At 43.7% G+C, this 6,000-nt stretch overlaps 1 protein-coding gene across 1 annotated transcript in view; it reads left to right on the top strand.

Moving 5' to 3' along the window:
- The first annotated feature begins 2,752 nt into the window (after positions 1–2,752).
- The window catches only part of LOC147751001 (nucleotide-binding oligomerization domain-containing protein 2-like), a 343,212-nt gene continuing 339,964 nt past the window's right edge, over positions 2,753–6,000 (top strand). The window contains exon 1 of the mRNA XM_086918890.1: positions 2,753–2,870. The gene's annotated coding sequence lies outside the window, so the exon portion shown is untranslated. The remainder of the gene's footprint in view (positions 2,871–6,000) is intronic.

The raw sequence follows: 6,000 nt of genomic DNA, 5'->3' as shown, positions 1-6,000 counted from the left end.
AGGAACATAGAGGGAGGTGGATACACAATGAGAGCTTGGTGAGGTGAAGAGAGGAAAGTGAGGAGGAAAGAGAGGAGGGTGAGCTGAGAGAAAGATGAAACTGAGGCAGAGAGAGAAAGCCAAGGTAGGGAAAGACAATGATGAGGTGGAGAAAGAGGATGGTGAGGCAGAGAAAGAGGAGGGTGAGTTGAAGAGAAAATAAGGTCATGTGAGAGAAAGCAGAGGGTTGGGTGGGCTGGAGAGAAGAAGAAAGCAGAAATTATGGAGGTTGAGGTGGAGAGAGAGAGAGAAGAACGAGGCGTGGAGAAAGGACAGCGTAGCCAAGAGAAAGCAGTGTGAGCCAGAGAGAATGGAAGGTGAGGCAGAGAGCAGAAGAAATGAAGAACATGCATACAAACCCCTGGATATACAGGGCAAAGTCATGCATACTCGTTTAAATGATATGGACACGATTCACAAAGGAAATCTAAGACCTGAAGTCTAACTTTAGACCTGAAGTTTAAACTTAAACTCCAGGTCTAAACTTAGACTTCAGTTGTAAAGGTATGCTTTAGGTTTAAACTTAGAATTTAGGTCTAACCTTAGACTTCAGGAATAAAGGTAGACTTCAGGTCAAAACTTAGACTTCATGTTTAGACTCCAGGTCTAAATTTACCTTTGTGAATCGGACCCCTAGATTTTAAAGTTGTATGCATGACTCTGCCAGTAGACAGAGTATGCAGCTCTATTGCCTACAAAGACCCTTCAGCAAGCACAAACCCAGATCGCAGACACCTGGGAGATGCTGGGCAACTGCATTCATCGTCATAGCATTGCCAGATTCTGAATCCAGGACCCCAGTCTGCTTCAGATCCTCCACACCCTTGCAGGTCCGTTGAATCTCCCTGCCACAACCCTTCTGTAATAAAGAGGGACAGGTTCTTTAAAAAAATCCAAGATTAATCCCTATCCTAAACACCAGTAGTAAGGAGCATGCCACATCTTCATATTCCTCCTGGAGGGCTTAAAGCAATGAACATTCCACCTTTGTACACCTTTCTGCCTTGTGAAGCAGATCCCTGATCCCTATGTAGGGTATTACAATTGTTCAATAAACAAATAAATGTTTCTACTTCAGATCTGCTTTGCCTATATATTTAGGGGCAGATTTATGAAGGGCTTGCGCCACGTTTACGCCGCCGTTGCGTGACGCAACGGCACGGAAACGTGGCGCATCCCTGCGCCCTATTTACAACGAGACGCATCTAGGAGATGCGTCACGTTGTACAGCACTGCGCCATGAGGAGGCGTTCCTCCGCAGGGGGGGGCGTTCCTGCGCAGGAACGCCTCCTGAAAGTGGCTGAGTGAAATCTATGAGATTTCACTCAGTCACTTTCAGGGCAATGCTGCGTCAAAACCCTGCGCCTGCTTGAAGCAGGCGTAAGGCTTGAGGCAGCATTGAAAGAATAGGCCCCCCCCAGAGCATTGCTGGAGCTGCGTCACGCTTGCGACGCAACTCCAGCAATGCGCCACATTTCCGGCACAGATGCGTCACGCATCTGTGCCGTTTTTGCCCCATGGTGCGCCGCATCATAAATGCGGCGCACCATGGGTGCCGTAGCTGTGGCGCACTGTGGCGCATGTTAACTGGCGCATCCCTCGGGATGCGCCAGTTAACATAAATCTGCCCCTCAGGACTTACTTTTGGTCTGGAAGCTACCAGCACCAGTTGTATTTCCATTTCCATTACACCACCTTTAACCGGTGACAGCGCATAAGGGCTATGCAGGAGACAAGTCATGATTGATAAATAGGGTCCACAACAAAAAGAAAAGGCTCTAGCATGACCACTCTATCTCAACTTCACAGTAACACCACAATTGTTATTGGATATGTTTCACCATTTTTTCATACAATGTTTGGATGCTTATAAATAGATATCTCCTACTGATACACAGGGTCAGACAGGCCCGTACGGCAAACTGGCAGCACCCGATGAGCTGTTTGACATATAGTGTTGGCCGATTTGTTTTGTGTTCGTAGATCGTGTAGCTATTGTATTTTTGTGAAGCTGCTTTATAGTCTGATGGGACGGTTTTTACTGCTAAATTCCCTGATGTTACCCTAAACATTTCCGGCAGCAAGATCGCAAGCATGCAGTCTCCCATATCTTGCAAAACAGCTATAAACAATGTCTTTACTAGCTCAAAACGGCCCGATTTGCACATTTTGGCGTTTATTACCTATTTAGGGGTCCTATTTTCTGTCCCAGTTCGTCCCTGTTGATATGGACTCAAATGACTTTATAGATAAATTTACGCCTCATCTCCTGCTGAAACGCAGGAGGTGAAGGCACCTGGCTTTTATATGGCCTTGTAAAACATTAGGCATTTTAATAAACAGGAGTTCAGGCTTTTTGTAAGGGTGAGGCGGAGGATGCCACAATGGAGAGTGGGAACAGCTCGACTACTGAGCAGGCTGGCATTTATGACACGCTTTAAACAGTCATGTACAAGTTACGAGTCCAATTACACTTTTTATGGAGAACTCTTTGGTATTTGATAGGCAGGCTGACGATTCAGAATGGGCGCAGCTCTGCTGCTGAGCAAAGTGAACGGGGGCGGGTCGGCAGGGCGCCTTCGAAAGTATTTTGTAACTTGAACATAAACTTGTGTGACCTGTTCACCCAGCTCAGCAGGCATTTGAAAAGGGCACGGAAAATGTGCAGGAGGCTACGGACGCACTAGCTTCAATGTTTAATGTTACCAGGCTGGTGAATCGCGAGGGTGACAGGTACTGAGCTCCGAGATACATACAGACCAGACAGAGGAATGGCGGCCAGGCCAGGGCCCCGGGCCTTTGCCCCGACAGCACTAAGCTGCTCCTGGCAGGTGGGTGTTTGTATTCTTACTACAAGTAGCACTGCTTCATATATTAATGATACTGACGTTTGAGGATTCGATATAATTTAAAAGCTGAAGCTTTTCTCAGGTTCTTTTCATAAAGGGAGCCGCCCCTGGAAATGTTATTGAACTTGTCACCAAAGCGAACTGTGCAATATAATCATTCTGATAACAAAGTATAGATGCACAGACAAACAGAGAAGGAAGTACGCATGCTATATAGAGTTGGAGATGTTTGTGGCACCGGTTATGTAAAGTTTTGCAGCAGTGCGAACGAAATATGGGACATAACCACTTTGTTCCATTGCGCATTGGGACGTAATCAACAAAAGTTTGTGTAGTGGGAAATAAAGTACGACCTTCTCCACTTTTCAGATGTGCAAAATAGAGCACATTGTGGACAAACATTCGTTTTTTATTTTATCAGTAAGTAAGTAGTAAGAACGGCCCAAAATAAATGTGCTTCATTTTGACAAAAATTGGTAATGCTATCTATTAAATAAAAAGCCCTATTAAAATGTACAAACATTTGAAAGCAAAAGATCTGTCGTAGTTTTGTTGCAATGGTTTCTTTGATGTTTGCCCTGATACAACATTAGTAATTCAAGAAATATACCTACTGGTGTTTAAGCATCTGTGCCAAAAGATGATTGAGCTTAAGATCTCAGTTTTCCTGACATGGGACATGGCTCCCTGAGACTGCGGGGTTGGTCGGATTGCAGCTGTGAGAACTAATAGGCATCTCTACTTTGAATGATGTTTGGAGGGATTGTATTGTATCGTAATTGCATTTAAAAAAATACCCCTTACTACTCCTGACGAGGTGTCAAAGCACTTTTTCGGCGAGTAACAGCCTACTCCGGAACACATAAAGGATTAGTGGTGAATTACTATAGTGAAAAATGAAAGTAATTTGAGTGGTGGATATGTTAGTCAATTATTTGAGTTGAGAGGGATAGTGGTGGGATAGAAGAGGGAAAAGGTTTGCATTTATATAGCGCTTGCTACGCCTGGTGAGGTGGTGAAGAGATATTTCAGCGAGTAGAATGCTCCTCTGGAACCCATAAAGGATTAGATTAGCGGTGAATTAGTATAGTGAGATATGAAAGTAATTTGAGTGGTGGACATGTTAGTCAATTATTTGAGTTGAGAGGGATAGTGGTGGGATAGAAGAGGGAAAAGGTTTGCATTTATATAGCGCTTGCTACGCCTGGTGAGGTGGTGAAGAGATATTTCAGCGAGTAGAATGCTCCTCTGGAACCCATAAAGGATTAGATTAGCGGTGAATTAGTATAGTGAGATATGAAAGTAATTTGAGTGCCGGATATGTTAGTCAGTTATTTGACTAGAGAAGGGTAGTTGAGGGATAGAAGAGGGAAAAGGTTTGTATTTATATAGCGCTTGCTACCCCATATGAGGTGTTGAAGCGCTTTTTGTGAGTAGCACACTACTCTGGAACCCAAACAGGATTAGTGGGAATTAGTATAGGCAAATATACAATTAATTTGAGTGGTGGACATGTTAGCCCATTATTTAGATTGAAAAGGAATGGTGAAGGGGTAAAAGAGAGAAGGGTCTAGAATTGGTTTTTTGTGGAGTTTATAGCGGTAGGAGGAGTTTGGGATGAGTAAAGGGGAGGTGGAGGGGAGTTAGTATAGGGAAATATGAAATGAATTTGAGTGGTGGACATAACATGTGTATTCGTAAAGCGCACGTTCACCCAGAGGTCTCTTGGCGCTGAATAACAGATGTGCATTGTTACCCAACTCAATGGTACTCATTTTATTGACCTCAGATGGATGAAAGGCTGAGTGGAACCACCAGGATTTGAACCTGTGACCAGGAGGTCAAACACAGGCCCCTGCAATGGACGCATTAGTCCACTAAGCCATCAGACCCGACATGTTAGTCTGTTTTTGGGTTTGAAAAGGAATAGAAAATGGAAGGAGGGATAAAAGAGGGAAGGGCCTAGAGCATTTGGAGTTCATAGCAGTGGGGGTGGGTTGGGATGAGTAAAGGGGTGGTGGATGGTGAGAGTTAGGTGTAAGGGTTTGGAAAGGCTTATTTGGAGAACTGAATAGTAAGAGAGGTATGAGATGATTCAAGGATGGGTAGATGAGGAAAGAGTCTAGAAAGGAGGAGTGTGGCTCAATGGTTAGAGCGGCAGACCCTGATGCAGAGTTCTGGCCAGGGACCAGCGTTCGATTCCCGCCTCGGCGGGGTCTTGGGCTCAATTTCCTCGGACCTGTTAATTCTCACCTCGGTGCCTATTCTAATCACGGGCCCCACGCTGCAACTCTGGGCAATAGCTTGCTTATCCTCCACACTGGCCCCAACAGCGCTAAGGATGCCTGGCTTCACCCTGGGGGTGCCCAGGAGTGGACACTTCACAGGGAAAGCCAGGAGGGGTTCCACAGCGGTATGAGTATCAGCGCCAGGAAGCCGAATAGGCGACACCGCAAGGTGACCGTCTGGTGACAGTGCGTTCTATAAGTACCATGACATTTACATTTACAAAGGGTTATTTTGGGGATTGTAGTAGTGGTATGGGGTTTGGGATGTATGAGAGAGTGGAGGCAGGGGGTATATTGATAGAGGTGTAGGATGAGAAATATGGTAGTGCATTGGAAAGAGTAGTAGAATGAGGTTTGAGATGAGTCAGAGGGTTGAGGAGAGGATATTTTGAGAGCAGTATAGGGTGAGAAATAGGGTAGTGCATTGGATATGCTGAATTCTAAGAAAATAAACATATATTGATACATAAGTACATGGACGGTATATATGCATAAGAAAAGTAGTATATATGGATTAAATATGCATTTCATGAACTCTGGCTATCACGTGTTGTACTTTAAATTAATTAATTCATTTTTTATTTTTTGTAATTCAATAGTGAAGCAATTATAGATAAAATATTATGATAACAGATTTATTTATTTATGCAGTCATTAATATACATATTAAAAACATAGTATAATGTTACTATCAGTCATATGTACATCTGTTAAGCAGAACTAACCAATATCTATATTTTTAAAAGCATAATTATTATACATGTTTATACAAACAATACACATATTTAAGTGCAAATCTATAGGCCAAATAAATGCTTATATAC

The sequence above is a fragment of the Lissotriton vulgaris genome, chromosome 1_1 (assembly GCF_964263255.1).
Source record: "Lissotriton vulgaris chromosome 1_1, aLisVul1.2, whole genome shotgun sequence".
Lineage (NCBI taxonomy): Eukaryota > Metazoa > Chordata > Amphibia > Caudata > Salamandridae > Lissotriton > Lissotriton vulgaris.
This window is presented reverse-complemented; position numbering and strand designations above follow the sequence as displayed.